The sequence below is a fragment of the Rattus rattus genome, chromosome 4 (assembly GCF_011064425.1).
Source record: "Rattus rattus isolate New Zealand chromosome 4, Rrattus_CSIRO_v1, whole genome shotgun sequence".
Classification (NCBI taxonomy): Eukaryota; Metazoa; Chordata; class Mammalia; order Rodentia; family Muridae; genus Rattus; species Rattus rattus.
The window spans coordinates 96,520,767-96,546,337 of record NC_046157.1 but is presented as its reverse complement, the minus strand read 5'-3'; the positions used below and the strand labels follow the sequence as shown (position 1 = coordinate 96,546,337).

General features: G+C 38.1%; 1 pseudogene; it reads right to left on the bottom strand.

Annotated features, from left to right (window-relative positions):
- LOC116898449 overlaps positions 1 to 25,571 on the bottom strand; it is a 75,437-nt pseudogene that overhangs the window by 35,450 nt on the left and 14,416 nt on the right.

The window sequence follows — 25,571 nt, the reverse complement described above, 5'->3', positions numbered from 1 at the left end:
ACATCCCCTACCCTGGCACATCAAGTCTCTCTGGGGCTAGGTGCATCCTCTCTCACCGAGGCCAGACAAGGCAGCCCAGCTAGGGGAATGGGATCTACAGGCAGCCAACAGCTTTTGGGATGGCCCTGGCTCTGCTTGTTGGGAGACCCACAGAGAGACAGAGCTGCATATCTGCTACATATGTGTGGGGGCCCTAGGACTAGTCCATGTATGCTCTTTGGTTGGTGATTCAGTCTCTGAGAGCCCTCAAGGGTCCAAGTTAGTTGATTCTGTTCCTCCTGGTGATCACATTCCTTGATCCACTCTTTTTTAATAACTTTTTATTATATTAAATATTTTCCTTTATTACATAAACAATATAAACATTTTATGCTTGCAAACATGCCTGCAAAGTGCGTGTGTGCATGTGTGTATGTATGTATGTGTATGTATGTGCATGTGTGTATGTGTATGTGTGTATGTGTATGTGTGTGTGTGTATGTGTATATGTGTGTGTGTGTGTGTATGTGTGTGTATGTGTGTGTGTATGTGTGTGTGTGTGTGTGTGTGTGTGTGTGTGTATGTATGTGTGTATGTGTGTGTGTGTGTGTGTGTGTGTGTGTGTGTGTGTGTGTGTGTGTGTGTGTATGTGTGTGTGTATGTGTGTGTGTGTGTATGTGTGTGTGTGTGTGTGTGTGTGTGTGTGTGTGTGTGTGTGTGTGTGTATGTGTGTGTGTGTGTGTGTGTGTGTGTGTGTGTGTATATATGTGTGTGTATGTGTGTGTATGTATGTGTGGGTATGTATGTGTATGTGTGTGTATATATATGTGTGTGTATGTGTGTGTATGTATGTGTGTGTATGTATGTGTATGTGTGTGTGTATATATGTGTGTGTATGTGTGTGTGTGTGTGTGTGTGTGTGTGTGTCCGCATGCATGCCCGTGCACTTGCTATGGCAGGTGTATGGAGGTCGGAGGGAAGCTTGTAGAAACTGGTTCTCACCCTTCTTTGTGCAGGTCCCAGAGATCAAACTCAGGACTTTAGACTAGGAAGCTGCTTCGTTTTCCCACCGAGTCGCCTCACCAGTACCTATTCATCTCTTTTCTCACTTGGATTTTACTTCTCAAATGCCTTTTGAGACATATGGACAGGGTTAAACAATTGTAGACACACAAATTATAGAAGGCAAGGAGAAAGCGAGACAGCAGGGCCTTTTCAGTAAGTGTCACATTGTGTCTCTTCTCCCCGTTAGTGCAGGCAGTATGCCCAGGTCTAGTCTACCCCAATCATGGCAGTTTAACTACAGACAATATGCTCTCATGATTCATTCCCCAAGCATGTTTACCTCTTCTTGCCTTAAAGCACCAACTACTTCATATACGCAGATCTTCCTCTGTCTCTTCTGTTCCAGGTGAAGCGGTGTCTTTAGCCGCAGGTAAGGACACCTGGGTTTGGTAGGTAAAGGGTCTGACTGTCATGGTTTATTAACACCGTCAGGATATAGGTAAAAAAAAAATGAAGCAGAATTCTTTGTACTTCAATAGCCGGAATTTATTTCAAAAGTTGGAAATACTTTTTCAAGTTATTTTTAGTGTTCGGATCTAAGGGAAAAGGACTTCAGAGAATCAATATGGTGTCTCTCCCACCGCAGTCATCTTTCCTTCAGTAAAGCGATGTGCTGCTGGGTGCTCGTTACTTTGGAGACGCAGCCAAGTCTCATTGTATGAACTGTGGCATCCCCCTTCTTTTTCTGAGACTAAGGGGCAGGTTGAGTGTTTTCTAGGAGCTGGGAAATGATGCCACGATGCGAAAGGGGATGGTTGGGAGAAGAGGAATCGTTTTCAGGCTAGGGTTGCCAGTCCGTGTTCAAAGCAAGAGGAGCTTTCGAGCCAGGGCTCCACATTCTCGTTTAAGCTCAGTTGATTCTTTAGGCCAGTGCTCTATCTTTTTATATTGGCTTCCTTCGAATGGTAAACTGCACAGTCATTTTTGTCCTGTTTGATCAGAAAAATGACAAACTGGGCCGTAAAGGCCACTTTGGGGGTAAGGCGAAAGAGATTGCTTCCTACCTGTGTTTTATCTCGGGTTAGAAGTGTGGACTCAAAGCATGTGAAAGGTGGGCCAGTCTGAGTGGGAGGCCTGGATTCCTCAGGTGTCAGAAGTTGTTGTGTTTGTAGTTAGGGCGCGCTGTACAGAATGCGTATTTCTATCTCTTTGTAACTTGTATCACCTTGGCGTGTACAGCTTTGCATGCAAATGCTCCTCCTAACTTCAAACCGGCCCCAAGTTCAGACAAAAACAAACAAGATGCAATTTGAAAGATTCAGCAATTTCTACACTACGTTTGGCAAAGGGAGCTTTAAAAATTCTTAGTGGGAGTTTGGATTTGAAAGCAAGTCACCAAGTAAGTCTAGACAGAGGAGAACGCTTCTTCCCTTAAGCCTTGAGAACCAGTGGGACCGCAAGCATGGGTTTTCCTTTCAGCAGGGTGAAAGGTTGCTGATCCTTTTCAAGTACAAAGGACCAGAAGCAGGATGGAGTCTCAAAGCCAGATGCTCAACTGTTGGAGAGGTGAGGTGTTTGCACAGGCTCTCACAGCACGCCAGAGAGATAATGGCATCCTAGCTCAGGAGGCATCCTAGCTCAAGTTTTGGTACTTAAGAGTTTAGACTCGCTGAGACAGGGGATCTCAAGAGTCTCACAAAACTAACGTTGGCAGCTCTTCTCCTCAGTTCAATCTGAATTCAACAGTAATCCATAGCTTAAGGAATATAAATTTATAAATTTCAACATTAAGAGGTTGGTGCCTGATGGCTGGAAAATAAATGGTCCAGTGCTTGATTACAATTAATTGCTGTTTTCTAGAGGTCTAGAATTTGGTTTCCAGCACCTTTGTGGTTTGCTCACAATTGCCTGTAAGACCTGCTCTAGGGGATCTGACACCATTCTTTACCTCTATGGATACCCCAACACAAATTCATACAGCCATACAAGCACATGTACAATTAAATAAAAATAAGATTTTTTTTTCTAACAAAAGAGGCATGTGCCTTTGTGGTCACCTGGTGCTCCACACTCAGAAAATGCTTATTGAGCAATTAATAGATGGTATGATAACATTTCAGACCACCCAAAGTTACCAATACAGAACTAGGATGTCTTGTTTTGGGTGAAAATAGAGGATTATATGCTGGTGAAACATTGGAGCATTTGCATTTCCTGTAATTTTGGTATTATTTATTTGCGTGTTTTATGAAACAAATCATTTTTTCCCTATATTCTCTCTGCAGAGATGTCCATGGTTGCTTTCCCAGCACGAAAACTGGGTGAGAGAAAGATAGCAAATGACTTTTCTAGTATTACGCAGCCTCAGAAGGGGGAAGAGACAAGGTTCCTGAACATTCTGGAATTGATCTTCAGTGTTTTGTATGCTGTGTTTTACCTCAACTGAAGGTTCTTGAGAATGGACATGACCTCCTAAAACACTGGTGCTAGAATTCGTCCTGTGTTTTCAGTAAACCACTCGTTCTAACGTAACTGGGCCAGGGTATGAAGTCAATTATATCTATGTCAGATAGATAATGAGTTCTTAAACTGCACTCCATGGCACTTGAAAATCCATGCACTCCTTGAAGGAAGCAAGCATGAACTAGATCTTTAAAATCCCAAAACATAAGCATCTTTCGGAGATTGCTTGTGATGCGGTAAAGGTAAGCAGACTCTCCTAGAGTCCAGTGCATTCTTTGCTTGTCTCGATTTAGCTGCAAATGTCAGGTGCTTCCTTTGGAAAGAAATCTCAAAATCCACGCACTCTAAAAGTTCTGGAACTCTTAGGAGAGAAGTCAAATGCTCCACACTTGCTCATCAGAACCCTAGAAAATGTATTCAGTGCAGTGCAGTCTCTCCAGCAATGTGAGCAACCACGACTGTGACTCAAATCCTGAAAATAGGACATTCTCTTGGCATTGCCTTAAAAAAAAAGGGTACTTGTGGGAGGGAAAAAAATAACCCTGCAATTATCCATCACCAGACAACTTCCTGAATCCAGCTCACCTAAGCTATTTTTTTTTTCTCTCTCTACTCTGTGAGCAAAATGAATGCTGTAAGCGACCAGAGTACTAATGGTCTTCCCCCCCACCTCCCTCCCCATACTGCACTGCACTTCCTTCCCAAACCCAAAGCAAGGGACTGGAGAGACTTCAGGAGCCTCTTCACGCTATCACATCACAGGGTAGAAGATGACAGCTTCGCCAGGGACTAATGCAGTCCGACATAATTGAATGTGGCCTGGAGCAAAGCATCTGCCTGCAGCCACTCCTGATTGTAGCTGTCATCAGGTAGAGCCTGCTGCAGGAGAGTACATTTCAGTGGAAGGCCATCCTACCACCCGGCTCCATAGTGATAACTCATTCCCCCTTACACTGTGGCCACAGTTTTGTAGTTAATAATTGTCCTGTCACCTTGCTGGCTGAGTGCAGGTGCTCGGTCTCTGAATCCTCTCTCTCTCTCTCTCTCTCTCTCTCTCTCTCTCTCTCTCTCTCTCTCTCTGTCTCTCAGACACACACACACACACACAGAGACACACACACAGAGACACACACACAGAGACACACACACAGCTCTCATTCTCGTTCCTCTGAAATGAAGTTTTACCTCAGAACTCTTTTCCTTTACCAGAATTCGATCTGATACAGAAGCACTATGCTGTTCACTTTTTAAAATAAATATGTAACTTTACGTGTTCATCGTTTCTCCACAGAGCAAACCATTCCAAGCGTCCCGCTTCTGTACACTGTATATGTAAAATATTATGAACTGAATTAAGCTTTATTGGTAGAATTGAAAATATCTGGCCGTTTTATTTCCCTTTTCGAGTTTATTTACAAAAGGCCAGGGCGGAGAAATGAATGCCCCAGTGACTGCATTTTCTCTTCACGTGAGACATGTATTTTAGGAGGACTGCAATAAACTCTACAGAAGCAATTTTAGCTGAAGAGTAAGTGTTTCATAAGCAAACAAAACGATATGCACTACTCTAAGCATAGGTATGTTCAATATTTGTACATTTTCATTTAAAAAAATTGTACCTATTCTGCAATGCAAGTGAATTAAAAGTGAAAAAAAATCACCTAATTTGGGTTTACTGAATTATTTTATTCTTTATCTCTGGTGGTTTTTGATTAAATAAAAGTCACTATTTTAGCTGCATGACTATACTAGACACACACACACACACAAACACACACACACAAACACGCACACACATGCACACACACATTGATTTAATTGAAAGATTTTACGTACTTGTGATTTCTCTATTGTTCTTACCAAGTTTCAGTCTGACTGTGATGTAAGCATTATTCTTTGGTTGATACATGGGGAGTCTGAAAGGGGACAGGTATGACATAAGCATGCAGAGATCAGACATGGTGCTGAACAGAGTCCTAGAGGCCGTGACTAATTTAAATAGCAAACCTAGGTCCTTCTAGGAAAGTTCGATAATTTCTTCACTATGATGTCTGCACCTAGTTGTCTAGTATTTCTAACAAATTCTTGTCTACACCCAACTCTGTAATACCAACCTGCCATATACTGATACTTAAAAAAAAAACATTTAATTCTTTCAAGCATTTAGGAAACTCTTTGATTAAAAAGAAAGAACAAAGGCCGTAAAGTTGGGTGCGAGATGGGGTGACAGTACCCAGAGAGTTGGGAACACATAGTGGTGGAAGGATAGCACGTGATCATTACACATTGTATAAACATATACAATTTCAGTGAATAAAAATAGTGCAAATGAGTCGCTTAATTCATATGTGTTTCGGTAGTAGTCTTAGCTTCAGCCAGACCATCATTTTATGATTACTGAAACCATAGTTTGTTCTTCTTAAAAATAATTATGATTGTGTGCGTAGGTCTGCACACAAAATGAAGTTTGTTCTCTTCTTCTGCTTTCATGTGGTTTCTGGAAATCAAACTCAGGTGTTTAGGCTTGCACAGAAAGTGTCTTTACCTACTGAGCTACTATGACAGACCAATATTTTGTTCTTGATACAAAACTAAGTCATAACTATTGCAGCAAAAATTTACTATTAAATCACACACACAGCCACCCCCACCACACACACACACACACACACACATCCCATATGCATCCTTAAACCTACAAGGTACAAACTAATCCCTGCTGATTTCTGACAGCATCAAAGACAAGAAATTTGGGTCATTCTAATTTTAAAATGTCCCTTGAAATATCCATATAATAAGATATATACTTATGTATCTCAAGTTTCTTGAAATAGCTACTCATCTCATATAAGAAATTAGATGTAGGAGAAATTAAAAATGTACTATTTTTCTCCATTAGAAATAAAAAAAGAAGTAAAGAGAATATCGATTGGTTTGCTGTGTGCATCCGAGTACTTTCATGTTTGATTTTCTTGAATTCTTTCAGTAGCCTGCCATGTGCTGTATGCTGCTTGATACTATTAAATTGTCACCTCAGTTACAAATGCAGGGCTTCCCACGGCTACTAGCAAGAGCATCATAATTGTGTACTGGCCTACATAAGAAAAATATTCTCCATCACGTCATTATGGAATTTTCCTGTAGAAGAAAACTGTTGCCCACTAGTAATTCTTATTTTTTTGTAATTAGTCTTCAGATGTCCCTTCCTGTAGGTTTTAAGCCATAGACATGCCTATGGGCTAAGATTTATGGGCACTGAGATTTCATTTCACAAAATTGTTATTTGAAAAGGTGTAAGTGGGGAGGATATTTGCCTTTGAAGGAAATATTGCTTTGACTTGTACAGGTCATTTCTGTAACTCAAAATGTCATGAATGATGTTTACAACACAGATATCTCTAAGGCACTAGAGATTGCATTCCGCAAGGAAGCATGAACTTACGTAAAACTCACATTTAAAATGGATAATTTTTCCCCAGTAGATCAAAGAATAAATATTGAAATTTGGGGTTGGGGATTTAGCTCAGTGGTAGAGCGCTTGCCTAGGAAGCGCAAGGCCCTGGGTTCAGTCCCCAGCCCCGAAAAAAAAGAAAAAAAAATATTGAAATTTGATGATGGTATGTATAATATTAAAGGTTGACACATGAAGGCTCATAAGCAGTCAGCCACCAAAAGGTCCTCTCTTGCTCATTCTGGAAGCATAATATAGAAATAATATTATGGCGTTCCACCTCAATACATTTTATAACTTGCTCATTTATAAACAATAGGGTATCAACATAGATCTTCCATGTCCATGGCCTAAATCTCATAAATTATTGTTCATACTGAATGCTATACTTTTGCCAGAAAATGACAACCTAAAATCTATGATTATATATTTGTACATGTGTGACAATAATGTATAAATACATGTAAATCTTCCAGTGAAAGGATTCGAAATCAAATTTGTTTAAGAAATTTAGCTATAATGAATCAATCCTTCTTTGAATGTCAAACACATTGTTTTCTAGAATCTGGTCATTTTAAAGCATAGACAAACAATTTACTAATAGCTCTATTTTAGTTTAAAAATGTTATTTTGTTATGTATATTAAGGAATGATACTACTTGTTTTTCTTTTTAATGAAGAATATATTTTAACCTGTCAGATGTGTAGACAGTTTATGTTTTTCCTGTAGTTTGCTTTTGAAACTAACTGCATTTCATTCCATGTTCATGACAAAATGATTCACAAAAGCCAACATACAGAAACTATTAGTGCCCATCAGTGCCTGAATGGATAAAGAAAACACATACACACACACAGACACACACACACACAGACACACACACTCACACACACATACACACACACACTCACACACACACAGACACACACTCACACACACACTCACACACACATACACACACTCACACACACATACACATACACACTCACATACACACAGACACACACTCAAACACACAGACACACACTCAAACACACAGACACTCACATACACATATACACACACTCACACACTCACACACTCACACACTCACACTCACACACACATACACAGACACACACACACATGCGAGCATGCAAATAAATGTAAGAAGCAATGTTCTGTTTTTAAAAGGAATCCTATAACCTCCAACATTAATGCAACTTGTAAGGGAAGCCAGACCCAACAAATATCACTGTACATCATCTTACTTACCTGTGCAACCTAAAACAACAAAGTAAATTTGAATCTGAGTAGGACTGGTTGAGACAGAGAAGTTAAGACACATAGGGCAAAGAGTATAAAGTATGGAGCACAAGAGTATGTAATGCTTACTGTACAGAGTGGTGAGTCATATATAGTAAATGCATTTGCCAAGAACGTGCGTCTTACGTCCTCACAGACAACACTGTATTAATTACAGTGCACATGGAACAGCACATCAAGTCACCTTAAGCGTATGCAATTTGCGTTTGTCAATCGTACCTTAATTAAGCTGAGGAAAATGTTTACATTCACATGTCAGCAATCAATAATTTTGCTGATAGCCATCATGACAGTCGCCAACAGTTCCTGTGAACTCCACAGGGTGTGGCTGTGTTTCTGAGAAAAGTGAACAGGGGCAGTTTGAAGTGATTGCTAAGTGGCTGCCAATGAGATTGTTCTCAGAGGACTCAGACTGTCCATGCCTGTGAGTGAGATACAAGTTTGCTCTATTTCCTTGAACATGAAAAAAGTCTATTTTTAGGAGTCGACCAACTATGACTAGTCAGCTGTCGGATGATATTTAGATTTGGGGAAGGCTATGAAAAGAGGGAAACCACTTGTTTCTCTTTCTGTGTCACCACTTGTCACTGCCATAAAGTTGGCTCTGGCTCCTGGGAGCCCTTGGTAAAGTACAATGCCCAGGGCTATGGGAGACGGAGTCCTCCATAGCTGATATGAAAGGTCCTTAATTAAGCACTTAGCATTTCAAGGCAAGCATCACGGCTCACCCACAGCCCGATCTGGCAGTCCGTCACCGCAGATAGGCCACCTAGAAGACTAACATGAGTTGAGTCGAGTCTTTTGTACTTGAGGCAAGGCGCCCCGAGGCACAGGCTGATCTGGTGACCCTCCCATATACACTTTCTCTGCCGGAAGGAACAAGATATCGGATGTGACAACACTCCAGCCAGGAAAGGAATCCCCCCTCCCTGCTGTCCACCCCACACCCTCAGAAAGATCAGGGATTTGAGGAGAAACGGAGAATGTCAGTGGCACTTCCTTGGCTCAGCTGATCAGTATGAACATAACCGAACCCAACGAATGAATGAATAATGATGAATGTATTATGAAGCAAAAAGGGAAATCCTCTTCGTTGTTAAAAGTCAATTATTTTGCAATTACCCAGGGCTTCAGAAAGTTAACAAGGAAGGAAGCATTTTCTCCCAGACCCTTGTACGTCATTCTCAGAATTGGAGAAAGAGAAACCAGAGGAAACATAAGTGTTTGGGGGAAGTTTATCTTTATATTAAGGAGCTGCAAGACTTGGCGGAATTAAAGACAGAAAGGGTTAATGGAATGAACTATAGATTAAACTGTAAAGCAATCAAAGAAAACCAAACAGTTTATAGCAGACAACCATCTTCTGGTGTTTGGGTCTGTGTCAAGCCATGGATGTGGAAAATTAAAGCCATACTGAGACAGGAAATGAACCATGTCTAATACATCCTCAGCAATAAAATGTTTTCACTAGGACTGTAAAACTGTGGCTTACATTAGGAAAAAGAAAATCAAACTATATGTCAATTCCACATCATGGGACATGAAGTGTCCACAAAAATTTATATTACTATTTAGAAGTGTTTCATTCTGGTGTTTTATTGTGATTGGATGCGCCCTCGTCAGTATCTTTTGACTGGTATGAAAATGATTTGAACTACTTTTTTTAGCATTTATTTTACATCTATTACCTGTTCTATTACTTTTTATTATTTTATTGTGCTTGTGTAGAGGATTTTGCACAGTTTTCATTATAATGTAACATTAAGTCAATTTATTTGTGTATTACATGCTGTATAATTGCACCTTTTTCTAGAACAATTTGGATTTCATTATCTAAGAAAGCAGCACTGTTACATTCCCGAAAGCTCTTGTTAGAAAATCAAGTGCATTTTCAAAGTAGGACAACAGAGGTCAAGTTTGCATCAGGAAGACTCTGCGCTAATGCTGGGACTGTTTGAACATCAGGGGAAGGTCATAATGAAAAGAGAGAAAGCCTTGTTTCTTTGAGCAAATATTTAATTATTCACCATTGTACTAGGTTAAGATCAATAAGGATCAATACTGCAAGAAACGAAATCGTGTAGAACAAAGGGTTCTGACACGGAACAGAGGAGCGTGAGGTATAGATCACGGAATGAACAAATTAATCCAGGAAAAATGTCAATTGTTACTGTGTTAGCTTTATCATTATAAAGGATGCCATTATACCATCGAAATGCTTGGTTTACAAGGCCATAAATCAGAAAACCATCAGGCACAGTGAACTTTTTTTTTTTGTAAAGATATTGCATGAAGTGATCTGTGCCCTTTTCGGGGCTTGTGTAAATGATTTTTTATCACACAGGTAAGATGTAAAACCAAAATTAACCCACAAATGGTTAGAAATTGATTAGCTTGTTAAAACATGAAGAGATGGTTTATAGGTATGATTAGATTTTAAATTTGCAATGAGCTAGAATGTAAAGTTCACAAGTTCTTTGATAAATCCTTTCTAGGTTGCATAGTTGATATTTATTCTATATCCATTTATTCCATTTGGATTGTTGGGTGAGTTCCTTGAGTGTTTGACTTGGGGTTCTCATTAGATGCTTGGTGTAGTAATTTTATGCTTCTTCAGAACCCTGCAGAAAGCAGAGATAATAGGAATGTTGACTTCCCGGTACTATTACTATTCTCCATCAAAATATTACTTCATTCATTAACACAGTAAGTTGCTTATATAAAGAATGAATTATCAACTTCATTTTTGATTCTCATAAAAGAGATATATCCTATAGGCGCTTTCAAATTTGAGAGGAATTTTGACTGTCATTTGTCAAGGTCAGTATGAAATCTCTTTTTGGTGAACTTGGTGATGTAGGTTCCAAATCTTTACCAACTGAAGATGTTTGATTAGAATAATTCATTATACAAATAGCAAAAATTTAAGTTTTCAATCATAAAAATTCCAACCTAAATATTCTTTAAAATCTGTGAAATCTCAAATCTTATGAAGTTATATATTCTTGTCCAAGTCAAAAATACAAAGAGTGTGAAAGAGTGTCCTAGAAAAATTTTACATGTTTTGGACATGTGGGTAATACAGCTTCTTTGCATGTTGGCCTCCAACGCTAAGTTGCTACCTTCACAGATATTTCTGTGGCATACTATTTTGTCCTTAATACATAACAGGTCAAGTTGAAAAAAAATCGAACTCTTAACAACAGCAGTGACTAAATACACCCGTGTATCCATCGGCTGAAAAAACAAAGCTCAGGGGAAGTCCAAGTGGAATATCCTTCTCCTCTATTCTGTTTCTTCGATTGTCCTTTCCTTTGCTATTTATTTGCTGTTGCATCATTCTTAATTTTATGAGTTCTTTCTCCTGTCAGAATTTACATATAAGCAATCTGAAAAAAGTTAATCTGCTTAGTAGACTCTATCTAGACCTCTGTTCCCTGTAATACATTGTTGAGCTCCTGTAGCTCATTACCTCATACTGACAGTCGCCCATGAGTACTTCCATGACCTAGGTTGCTTGTGTACTTGCTAAATGTTCCCTTTCTGTTCTTAAACTTTTCTTTGTAATGGCATAGCACCAGTGTTGTGTTCAACAAATGACACAACACATATCTAAATTCTGATAGGAGAAAGAACTCATAAAATTAAGATCGATGCAACTCCAAATAGCAAAGGAAAGGACCATGGAAGAAACAGAATAGAACAGAAGGATATTCCACTTGGACTTCACCTGTTAGTGTAATCTTGTTCTGGCCTTCCCTTAGCTATGCAGTCCTTGTGATCTCTATGGAAAAGAATTAAGAAGAGGCACACAAATCAGAGTGCAGAAATAAACAAGATTCATTACAGAATACTAAGAGATACTCTCAGAAGAAGTGAGAGTGGTCAGTGGTCAGATAGACTATTGTTTCAGTTCATGTGTTTAGGCAGATTTTATACTGTTACATAAATTCTGGGGAACAGACAGCTTCCTGAGATAAGTTTGCCCAAGTGAGTAATGGGACGATTTGGATGAACTCTTAACGGGAGGTTTAAATCTATGTTTTTATTCTTTATCTTGTGGACTTATGCATGGACCATTATGCTGGGTTTCCATTTAGGGATAGAGAGAGCAGGGAAGAGGGAGGGTGAGAGGAAAGAGAGATGGAGGCATCAGAACCCATTTCCTTCCTGCAATTAAAGTCCTACAGGACAGTTCCTGGCTTTAGTTGCCAATTAAGAGGGACAGGGCCATCTTCAGTGACCTTTAACCTTACCAACATCTGACTAGCTACCTAGTAATATGAAACAATTACGTGTCTCTATGAAAGCTGTTAAATATTTTTCTAAGAAGACTTTGATAAAGTGATTGCATAAAACATAGAAATATCTTAGATACCTATATTTAAGGAAAATCTTGAATATATGTTCTACATATTCTTATTAGAATATTATATAGTTAGAATACATATGAGGGAATTATTCAGCCATAAAATTGTTGAAATGTTGCCATTCACAACAATAGGAACAAAAGTGAAGTTCTTTAGTAAAATAAACCAAAAAATGAAATATAATTAATTCATGATTTCATTCATATGAATTCTAATGAACTTGCTAACATTGAAAAGGAATGTAAAGGGTGAGCTGTCAGAGACTGGGGAGAGGATGGAGAAGAAACAATGATAAATGGTTGATGAATACACACTATGTTACAGTTAGAGCACACCTTGTTCGAATGCTATATCATACAGTATTATTACAGAATAAGATTCTGAATATATGTGTATTTGCACATATTACATACATGTATACAGCACGTATGTCTCATGTTATACTTTATATTAATAAAGCAATGGAGAGTATTTCAATTCCACTGTTTATTTGAGAGTAAATGATTTTATGACTCTTTGAAAGCTCAAAATTAACCATACAGGAGAACTGTAGTGAAAACTCTGTCAATAAAGTGCTTACTGTGTAAGGAAGAAAATTTGAGTTTAAATCCCCAGACCCAAGTAAGAAGCTAGGCTTGATGCTTTAAATCTGTAGCCTGATGCTGGGAAGAATGGAGATAAGTCGATTTTGAAGCTAACTGGTTATTGATACAGGCAATCGGTGAGATCCAGTTAAGTGGGGAAACTCCATTTCAGAAACATAAGGTGGAAATTATAGTCTCTAGTCTCCATGTGTACATACACATACTTCAACTTAACATGTACTCAGCACATATACACCACACACAAACATCCTCACACATCACACAAACCACACCACACCACACACTATATGCACAGGCTCACACAGACAAAGCCATTATACCACATCATACACACATCACACACTACACACACACACACACACACACACACACACAAACACACACACCAAATAATTGTTAATGAAAATCAAATAAATTAAAGACTGAATTTCCAAATTAAAACAAAAATTAAAGTATAAAGATGCATCAGGAAAGTAGGAAAAATATAACATTTAGAGTAGAAATAAAGTGTTAAACATAAGACCAAAAATGAATACATCTTTATAATGATATATAACTTTATATACTTATATAACATTTATAAACATATAACTAATATATATTTCTGCATAGTTTTGAGAGTAATGTGTTGTGAAACACAACAAGAATTACTGTTCAAAATGAAATTACTCAAAAGTTTATAAATACAAACATAACATATAAACCAGAAAATAAGAATTAAGTTAACACAATAGGGTTCAATTTAAAAGCAAGTTACTTAAGAAAAGGCTAAACACTTTAAAAGAAATAATAAAGTATATAAGCATTTTTCTAAAATATAATGAGCACCCATGTTTCAAATGGAAGGACAGAGAGGTATCTGATATTCTAACAGTTTAATAATTGGATGAATAGTGATCATGAAGGCAACCATGTTTTAGTTACTGACTAAATTTAGAACTCAAAATATGAGAAAAGATGCAGATATTTTAGGTAATTTCTTTTTGAGATTGGGTTACTTACTGGCATGGAGTTCACCAATTTGGCCAGACTGGCTATTCAGGGAGCATCAGGACCTCCCTGTTTCTGTTCTCTCAGACAGATGTACATGCACAAAGTCCGGCCTTTTCACACAGGTCCCAGGCAATGGAAAACTTGGACTCATGGTTGCAAGACAAGCACTTTACCAACCGAGCCATATCCACATTGCTATTTTAAATACCTTAATCATATAATTACAACTGTAAATTCAGCATTAAAAGTTTTATCCTGCAGAGAGCACAAATCTTATTTCACATGCTGTGACCTGTTTGATCAGAGCAGGATCAGAGCCTGGGGATGGTAGCATACATCTGTCATCCCGACATTCAGGTAGCTGAAGCAGGAAGATGGCAAATAGGAGGCTAGTCTGGACCAAAACAGTGAGAAGCAATAAAAGTAAAAATAATGCAATCCAAAATTGCTTTTTATATAATAAAAATAAATATAAACATCATTTTGAGGAATAATAAACTTATCTGTATGGAAGATGTCACCATTGTTCACTGAGTTTATTTTCATTAATATTCACCAACATTAGTTTAATTTAGGACAATAATTATTCAAATTATGCAGGGACCATGTGAATTTTTGTCAAAACTGAGTATTCTCTTTTAAATTTTACTATTCCTTTATTATTTATTTCCATTTTATTATTCTTTTTGTCCTTTTATTGGATATTTATTATTTACATTTCAAATGTTGTTCCCTTTCCCAGTTTCCCGGACATAGACCCCTATCCCATCCCCCTCCATTTCTTATGTAAGGGTGTTCCCTCCCCTTCCACTCCCCCTTAACACTCCCGACATTCCCCTACTATGGGGGTCCAACCTTGGCAGGTCAAAGGGCTTTTCCTTCCATTGGTGCCCAACAAGGCCATCCTCTGTTACATATGCAGCTGGAGCCATGGGTTTAGTCCTTGGGAGCTCTGGTTGGTTAGCATTGTTGTTCTAGTGCTGTTGCAAGTCCCTTCAACTTTTTCAATCCTTTCTCTAATTCCTCTGACTGATTGTCCCTTTCTCAGTTCAATGGTTTGCTGCTAGCATTCCCCTCTGTATTTGACATGCTATGGCTGAGCCTTTCAGGAGACAGCTACATCCAGTTCCGGTCAGCATGCACTTCTTAGCTTCATCAATCTTACCTAGTGTTGGTGGCTGTATATATGTGGGCCACCTGTGGGGCAGGCTCTGAACGGCCGTTCCTCCAGTCTCTGCTCTAAACTTTGCCTCCATATCCCCTCCTATGAATATTTTTGTTCCCCCTTTTAAAAAGGACTGAAGCATCCTCACTTTGGTCATCCTTCTTCTTGAGCTTCATGTGGTCTGTGAATTGTATATTGGGTATTCCTAATTTTGAGCTAATATCTGCTGATCAGTGAATGCGTGCCATGTATGTTCTTCTATGATTGGCTTACCACACTCAGGATGATATTTCCAAGTTTCACCCATTTGCTTAAGAATTTCATGAAGTCTTTAATAGTTGAGTAGTACTCCATTTTGTAGATGTACCACATTTTCTGTATCCATTCCTCTGTTGAGGGACATCTGGGTTCCTTCCAGCTTCTGGCTATTATAAATAAGGCTGCTATGAACATAGTGGAACATGTGTCTTTGTTGTGTGTTGGAGAATCTTTTGGGTATATGCCCAGGAGAGGTGTAGCTGGGTCCTCAGGTAGTACAATGTCCAATATTCTGAGGAACCTCCAGACTGATTTGCAGAATGGTTGTACCAGTCTGCAATCCCACTAACAATGGAGGAGTGTTCCTCTTTCTACACATCCTCACCAGCATCTGTTGTCACCTAAGTTTTTGATGTTAGCCATTCTGACTGCTGTGAGGTGGAATTTCATGGTTGTTTTGGTTTGCATTTCTCTGATGACTAAGGATGTTGAACATTTCTTTAGGTGCTTTTTGGGCATTCAATAATCCTCAGCTGAGAATGTTTCGTTTAGCTCTGAACCCCATTTTTAATAGGGTTATTTGTCTGTCTGGAGTTTAACTTTTTGAATTCTTTGCATACTTTGGATATTAGCCCTCTATCAGATGTAGGATTGGTAAAGATCTTTTTCAAATCTGTTGGCTGCCATTTTGTCCTAAATACAGTGTCCTTTGCCTTATAGTTTATCCTTTGAGTACAGGAAGGCTACTGATTTGTTTGAGTTAATTTTATACCCAGTTGTTCATCAGGCTTAGTAGTTCTCTGGTGGAACTTTTGGAGTCACTTAAGTATATTATCATATCATCTGCCAATAGTGATATTTTGACTTCTTCCTTTCCAATTTGTATCCCTTTGACCTCCTTTTATTGACTGATTGCTCTGGCTAGGACTTTGAATACCATATTGAAAAAGAAGGGAGAGAATAGGCAGACTTGTCTATTCCCTGATTTTAGCAGGATTGCTTCAAGCTTCTCTCCATTTAGTTTAATGTTAACGACTGGTTTGCTGTATATGGCTTTTACTAAGTTTAGGTGTGGGCCTTGAATTCCTAGTCTCTCTATGACTTTTATCAAGAAGGGGTGTTGAATTTTGTGAAATGCTTTCTCAGCATCTAATGAAACGATCATGTGGTTTTTATATTTGAGTTTGTTTATATGGTGGATTATGTTGATGGATTTTTCATATATTGAACCATCCCTGCATCCCTGGGATGAAGCCTACTTGATCATGATGGATGGTCATTTTGATGTGTTTTGGATTCTGTTTGGGAGTATTTTATTGAGTATTTTTGCATCCATATTCATAAGGGAAATTGGTCTGAAGTTCTCTTTCTTTGTTGGGTCTTTGTGTGGTTTGGATATAAGCGTAATTGTGGTTTCATAGAAGGAATTGGGTAGTACTCCATCTGTTTCTATTTTGTGGAATAGTTTGGCCAGTATTGGCATGAGCTCTTCTATGAAGGTCTGATAGAATTCTGCACTAAACCCTTCGGTCATTGGCTCTGTTTGGTTGGGTGATTTTAAAAACTGTTTCCATTACTTTACGAGTTATGGGCTTGTTTAGATGGTTTATCTGTTCCTGATTTAACTTTGGTACCTGGCATCTGTCTAGAAAAATGTCCCTTTCCTCCAGATATTCCAGTTTTGTTGAATATAGGCTTTCATAGTAGAATCTGATGATTTTTAAAATTTCCTCAGATTCTGTTATGTCTCCCTTTTCATGCCTGATTTTGTTAATTTGGATACACTCTCTGTGACCTCTCATTAGTCTCGCTAAAGGTTCATCTATCTTGTTGATTTTCTCAAAGAACCAACTCCTGGTTTTGTTCTTTCTATAGTCCATTTGTTTGTACTTGGTTGATTTCTGCCCTGAGTTTTATTATTTCCTGCCTTCTCCTTCTCTTGGGTGTATTTGTTTCTTTTTCTTCTAGAGCTTTTAGGTGTGCTGTCAAGCTCCTAATGTATGTTCTCTCCAGTTTCTTTTTGGAGGCACTTAGTGCTATGAGTTTTCCTCTTAGTCTTGCTTTCATTGTGTTCTGTAAGTTTGAGTATGTTGTTCCATCATTTTCATTAAATTCTAAAATGTCTTTAGTTTGTTTTTTTATTTCTTCCTTGACCAAGTTATCACTGAGTAGAGCGTTGTCCACCTTCCATGTATATCTGGGCTTTGTGTTGTTTTTGTTGTTATTGAAGAGCGGCCTTAGTCTGGGGTGATCTGATCAGATGCATGGCATTATTTCTATCTTTCTGTATCTGTTGAGGCCTGTTTTGTGGCAGATTATATGATCAGTTTTGGAGAAGGTACCGTGAGATGCTGAAAGAAGGTATATTCTTTTTTCTTTGGATGAAATGTTCTATAAATATCTGTTAAATCCATTTAGTTCATAACTTCTGTTTGTTTCTCTATGTCTCTGTTTAATTTCTGTTTCCATGATCTGTCCATTGATGAGAGTGGGGTGTTGAAATCTACTATCATTGGGTGAGGTGGAATGTGTGCTTTGAGCTTTAGTAAGGTTTCTTTTACATAGGTGCCCTTGCATTTGGAGCATAGATATTTAGGACTGAGTGTTCATCTTGTTGGATTTTTCCTTTGATGAATATTAAATGTCCTTCTTTTTCTTTTTTGATGACTTTTGGTTGAAAATTGATTTTATTCGATATTAGAATGGATACTCCAGCTTGTTTCTTTGGACCATTTGCTTGGAAAATTGTTTTCCAGCCTTTTACTCTGAGGTAGTGTCTGTTTTTTCTCTCAGGTGTGTTTCCTGTATGCAGCAAAATGCTGGGTCCCCTTTATGTATCCAGTCTGTTAGTCTATGTCTTTTTATTGGAGAATTGAGTCCATTGATATTAAGAGATATTTAGGACTAGTGATTGTTGCTTCCTGTTATTTTCATTGTTACAGGTGGAATTATGTATGCGTGTCTCTCTTCTTATGGTTTTGTTGCAAGGAGAGTTGCTTTTCCTAGGGTGTAGTTTCCCTCCTTGTGTTGGAGTTTTCCATCTATTATTCTTTGTAGGACTGGATTTGTAGAAAGATATTGTGTAAATTTGGTTTTGTCAGGAAATATCTTGGATTCTCTCTCTATGTTATTTGAGAGTTTTGCTGGATATAGTAACTTGGGCTGGCATTTGTGTTCTCTTAGGGTCTGTATGACATCTGTCCAGGATCTTCTGGCTTTCATAGTCTCTGCCGAGAAGTCTGCTATAATTCTTATAGGTCTGCCTTTTTATGTTACTTGACCTTTTTCCCTTATTGCTTTTAATATTCATTTTTCTTTTGTGCATTTGGTGTTGTGACTATTATGTGATGGGAGGAATTTCTTTTCTGGTCCAGTCTATTTGGAGTTCTGTATGTTTCTTGTATGTTTAATAACTGAATATTCTTATTACCTATTGCTGCCATTCTAAGCTATAGGATCTTTTTAACTTTTTGTTTGTTGTTTAATTTTGACATTTAATTTTTCTTTTTACTTTATGTATGTGGCTCTTCTGCCCGCATGTATGTCTGTGCACCATCAAGGTGCATTTTCTTTTAAAATGTTGTTGGATCCCCTGGGACTAGAGTTACATATGAATGTGAGCCACTTGCATGTAGATGCTGGGAGCTAAACCAGTGTCCTTTGGAAAAAGCAGCCAGTGCTTTTTACCCATGAGCCATTTCTCCATATCTTCTGACAAAGAAATTTCTTAGAAGGTACCTGGAAATCTTTGTTAGTCTTCTGTGCAATAATTGACAGATTGCAATTTGGAAATTAATAGTCATTTCCTAACTGTATGGGTGGAAAAGAAAATCAGAGACTTTGAAATTAAAGATAAAAGAAAAATATTTACCTCCTCTCTAAAAACTTTTATCCAATTCCTTGGAAGGCGTCAACATATAAATATTTCAAGAGTGGTGAATAAAAAATAGTAGGTAAAAGCTGATGAGCAAGAAAATGTGCTTCCAGAATCACGAAGTTCCAGTGATTCTGGAAGGTGGAAAAAAAAGAGTCCCAAAACATAGCAGAAAATACAACAACAGAAGACAAAAAACAAGACGAGGAGGATGCAGAAACAGATGTGGATGAAGAAGAAACCACAAAACATTCTAAGGTAGAAAATGATGAATTATAAATTATACCCTCCCCTTGGATCCTGTGTGGGGAGAGGATGTGAAATTTTGTTTTGTTTTTTTTAATTGGGTATGTATTTACTTTCTTTTTTTTTGATAGATACCAAAGCCATTTATTCATACAATTTGCTTGTTTTACATACTTGCTTAGTAGCAAAATCTTTGACCAGAAGCAGAACTCAGTCTGCCTTGCAAAGAGACTGCTCTGCCGTCACAACGACTTCAAGGCAAAAGCAACACTCCATGAGCACAATTCACTTGGGGGAACTACATTTCAAGTGTTATTCCCTTTCCTGGTTTCCCGTCCATAAGCCCCACAACCTCACCCTCTCCCCTTCTATAAGGGTATTCCTCTCCCCATCCACGACCCCTCACTGGCCCCCTGACAATCCCCTACACTGGGGGTCCAACCTTGGCAGGACCCAGATCTTCTTCTTCCATTGGTGCCCAGCAAGGCCATCCTTTGCTACATATGCAGTTTGAGTCATGGATCAGTCCATGTATAGTCTTGGGTAGTGGTTTAGTCCCTGGAAGCTCTGGTTGGTTGGCCTTGTTGTTCTTAAGGGGTTGCAAGCCTCTTCAGCTCTTTCAAGAGGATGTGAAATTTTAAGTCATTTCTTTTGAGAGAGACTTTCTTCGAATGTCCCCTCACTCCCAAGCAATGTTTGAATTGCAGGTTACAGGAAGAAATGGGTGTTTCAGTTGAGTGTTTTTCTTTCATTCATTTTTCTGTTAGCATTCTTCACGAATATAAATTTGTATTATTTAACTGGTTATTATTGTAAGGTTCTGTCATATGTGTTAATGCGAAAGACAACCTCCCATGATTTCCCAAAACAGAAACATAAAAACAGGTGGGGCTGGTACAGTGGCCCTCTGTTTAAAAGTGTGTACCACCAGACCTGGTGACCCAAGTTTGGGCCTTTGAATCAACATGGCGGAGAAAACAGACTGACTCTATCAAGCTGTCTTCTGAATTCCACACAAGTACTGTGGCACATAACACATACATGCACACACATGTACACACACACACACACACACACACGCACACACACACACACACACACACACAATTTGTACTAAGTAACAATTAAAATGAAACAAAGCATGAGGAAGCAGTAATTTATTAGTACCAAGACACAGTTTTGATATTCAGATAGGGGAAGAAAACAAGACTCTGTTTGGTATAGAACCTTAGGGAAGACTAAATCCAGGAAAGAGCTGAGGAATTGGACCGCCATCTGAGAAATATGGATGAAAACAATCTTTCTGGGAATTTATCTGACTTAAGGCCCTCACCTCACTCAAAATAGGTAGTGATATTACAGGCAGGATAACAGGCATTCTTGGATGGCGAAATCTGTTGGTTGCAGAGAAAAGCATTATATTCTTGGTAGTTTGCCATCGTGTTTTTTGATGCTATACCCTCTTAATCCATTAAAATATTATCAGTTCCATATATACACAGAGAAAGATCTCACCAGTAGTATTTTTTGAATAGCCATTGTTGGGAATTTGCTCATAATGAGTGCTAAACAAAATATTTAAGCTCCTAAAATAGTAGTGTTGGCTTTGACTTTTTTATAGATTATTTGTAGATTATATAGATTTCTTTATAGATTATTATTTACACAAGTCTTGTTATAATTCTATTTTGAGATTTTGTTTATTTTGAGACAGGGTCCTTAGTGTGCCAGGCATAAACTTGGGATGTAGTTGAGGCTGGTCTTGAACTTCAGTTTCTGAGATTACTGCCAGGCAACACTATTTCTGGTATGTGAGGTACTGGGCATCAGACACAGTGCTTCCTACATGGTATACAAGTACACCAGCAACTGAGCTACACCTCTTTAAGTAGTACATATTGTTTTCCTAATTATTAGTCATCTCAGAAGGACAAGCAAGCATTCTTTTTCTGCTCTGGTTGTTTCACATGGAAATCTACTGTAGCACATGTACTCTTCTACATGGCTCTAGTCCTTTGATCTTGTCATTTATAACCGTTTTCTCTACTAGGTTTCAGCACATCAAAGGCAGATATTTCATCTCTGACAACTGAGTTTCTATTTTTAATATGAGGCTTGCCCTTTAGGAAGATCCAGGGCTTGCAGAAATAGGTGAGGATTATTGCATAGATAACTACAAGGTAGATCACAGCTATTAAAAACCAATCACATCTGTGAGAAGTCAGTAGACCAGATGATATGAAGGTAACTCACAATAGCAGAATATTGTGAGTTAAAGGTGACCCGACCATAAAATTATTTTTGTTGCTATTTCATAAGTGTAATTTTTCTTTTGTTTATGAATCATGTGTTATCTATGTAAATATCTCTATTTTCTGTTGCTTTTTTGGGGGTTTTGATCCACGTTGGGAATCCCTTCTTTAGAGGAAGCTACTACTACTAGTACTACTACTACTACTACTACTACTACTACTACTACTGCTACTACTACTAATGTTGTTTTACTAAATTGATACATTGCTGAACAGCCTTTTGCATTTATATGTTCACAGTAAATGCACATAAAGACATCATTAAAAATTAGAATTATAAATTATAAATATAAAATTTCTTACTAACTTCCATGTGACACATGGACACCCCATCTTACTCTTGCTTTCTTTGACTCATTTTCCTAATAAAATACTGAGAAATTTTTCCTCCTATGCCCTACTTCCACCCTCACCACCCCTCCACCCCCACACCACTATTTACACAAAGCCCTTTCATCATAAAACAGAGGTTCTGTTTAATTTTAGAGAAACATAGGTTTAGTAACATCAGTTTGAAAATAGTCAGCAGCCGCCAGCTCCACACAAAGGCCTGTATGTGGCTCAAGGTTACCATTATTCTCTATTGTTTCCAGAACTCTAATTTAGAGCATAGATCAACACAGTGTCATCCAGTCAGACAAACCACCTAGTAGTAATGTTAATGAGCCTAACTCCTTACTCATATAGTATCTGAGTACTAAGGTTGAGACTCTTAGAGGTGACTTCATCCTTTCTTTTGATCCTGTCAACAGTTCCGTCTCTTCATGTAAATTCTTATTTAGTTCTGTTCCAATGTGTCAAAATGCCCATCCACACATGGTCAGCTGCATCAGTCTATTCGATGACATCACATGTTCTTTACCTGTGGTTGCCAAGGCCTACTTTCAAATTCTCAGTTTTGGTTGTGTCGTCTGAAGATTGCCTGCCCTTGGTGTGTCAGCTCATACTTCATCCATTCAAATGTGTCTAGGGATAATAATGCCATGTTATAAGATTCTATCTTTCTATACCTGGTCCATAGACAGACAGACAGACATAACGTCTGAGTTCTGTATGCATATGAAGGAGATCAGAACTCAGCTGGGTGGAATTGATTCCAGATTTACACGGATTTCAGGCTCCACCGTCATGAACTGCCTGACCAATCAACGTAAAGGAGAAAGTATTATTTTTGTCTTATAGTTTGAGGGAATATAGTCCATCATGGCTAAGTTAAACTGATTAATCATAGCTAGAATTTACAATTAGCTGTTGAATAAACTTATATGAAACCAGAAGTATTCTAAGAAAGCAAATACTAATTTTACCACTATTCTGCCTCTTCCAAATTGGGTTAGTTGTGAGTAAAAGTCCAAATCTACTGAGCATTTCTCACTGCAGCTGAGAGGAGACGTACTTTTGCTTTTTTTTTTCTTAAAGATCCTGGCCCTAGACAGATGGTTTTTATAAATTGGGTATTAAGCTTCTTAAACGGATATTTACAGATACCAGAAAATTTGTCTTAAGGTGAGTTCAGCCAAGTGCAAAAATAATTATACTCTTTTATAGGATTTAGTGAAATTTCCTTCTAGGGAACATTAAAGGACAGGTCCACATTTAGCATTACTTTTTGAGAATGTAGACTCACTTGTGCTTTAGAAAAACCATTGCATACACCATGTAGGTTGCAAAAGTTCATAATTTTATGTGTATTTTTTCTTTGAGCAGACTTTTATCCTTCACCTATCCCCATCTATCTTTTTCCTATAAACTTGCAAACTTATTGTTTCAAGTCCATCCCAGACATAATCTGCCAATAGATCTGCACCCCCATACCTAGAACCAGGTTTCATTGTGTACTCTGTTCAGCCCTGTGATGTGTCTTCATTAGTGAGGTTATTAACTTAAAATTAAATTTTTGACTATCTTCTTATTTTTGTTCTATGTAGTCTTAGATTCCAGTGCCACTAAAGAAAAGATAGGGAGAGAAAAAGAAAACACAAAATTAGGCAACCCGACAGGAGTAAATGTCACGTACAGACACACGATGTTTGTAGGTGTGTGCAGGCAAGTGCCTAAGTTTCCCAGGGAGGTTGAGAGGAGCAGAGGATCCTGGCTTCCACCCATGTTTCCCTCCACTGAGAAAAATGGAAGCTGACATCTCAAGGCAATTCTTTGTCAAAAATACACATCTGCATGAAGAGAAGAGAGTTAAAAATTTAATCTGCAAAGCTATTTAGAGAGTGGATAGGCCTTGACAGGCCTCCCAAATGTATTCCAAGAACAAGAAGAATGGAGTTATGAAATATAAAGCCGTTGTGGCAAGCAAAATGAAACTAAGCCTTCTTGACAGAATCAGTTTGCCAAATGACTTTAGAATTGCATGCCCTTGTTCTTTATCTCTTAAATCTACTTTACTTTAAATGTATAGAAGAAACTTTTAGAATTAACATGGTACCCTTAAAGGATGCCGGTGTAGTATATACTCAGTATTACGTGAGTGTGAGATATTTTAAATAGAATTAAAATACAGTGATATCACTAAATAGTCAGGAATATTGGCAAGGATTCCAGAGGTGTCGATCGTAAATGACACAGAGTGCTCTAACTATCACGCAGCACCAAAAATAGCGCTATCAACCGAAATTATAGAAACCAACTCCAGAACAATGTGACAGGTTGAATTGGGCTTGAACTCTGTCCTCATTGGTCCTTCTTCCTGTGACTGTAGAAAGTTTGCTCTGATAGTCTAGTCTAGTCACCACTGTTTTAAGGAGAATGCACTACTTTTCTGCTGGCTTATACTCGGTACAGATTTTCCTTGTGTTTGGAATGCATATTAATTTCCCCTGAATGCGAAAATAAACTCAAACACACGTCTTTTCTTTTTTTTTTTCCCTCTAAGTTGTTCTTAGGTCAGGTTGATCATCAGTGTAAGAAGGTTTAAAAAAAAAACAAAATGCAATGCCTTATAAACTTTTAGAGAGAGGTGGACATAATCACTTAAGATGAAGTGGTTTATCAAATAATTTTGATGCATCAACAAAATTCTGGAACCCAATGTTACTTTTTCAGCTCTGGGTTTTATATGTGAGGAGAACACAAACAAGGCAAAAGCCACTCTAGCAGCCTTCTTCCCATTAATATTGTAGAATTTCTCTCCATTAAAGTCTTAACAACTACTCAAGCATGAAGTTTGAGCCATAAAGTACGATTCTATAATAAAACATTGCTTTAAATCTTTAATACCTGGGACCTGACTATGGTTTTCATGCAAAATGTGAACTTTTAAACTATACATTTTGGTCTTTAGTCATATCCACCATTTTGTCACCAATTCTGTTTCTTCTTGGTGAGTTCTGAGTGATCTTAGCATCTTGAACAAGATAGAAGCTAGGGACAAACATCCAAAGTTGTCCTCTGACCACTACATATATACATAATCATGGTATAAAGGCTGCTCACAAAACCATTCATACACACACATCCTGAGCCCACATACCTCAAACATACAACATACATCTAATGAAAGATTAAGGTTCATCACATCGTAATAGATTCAAAA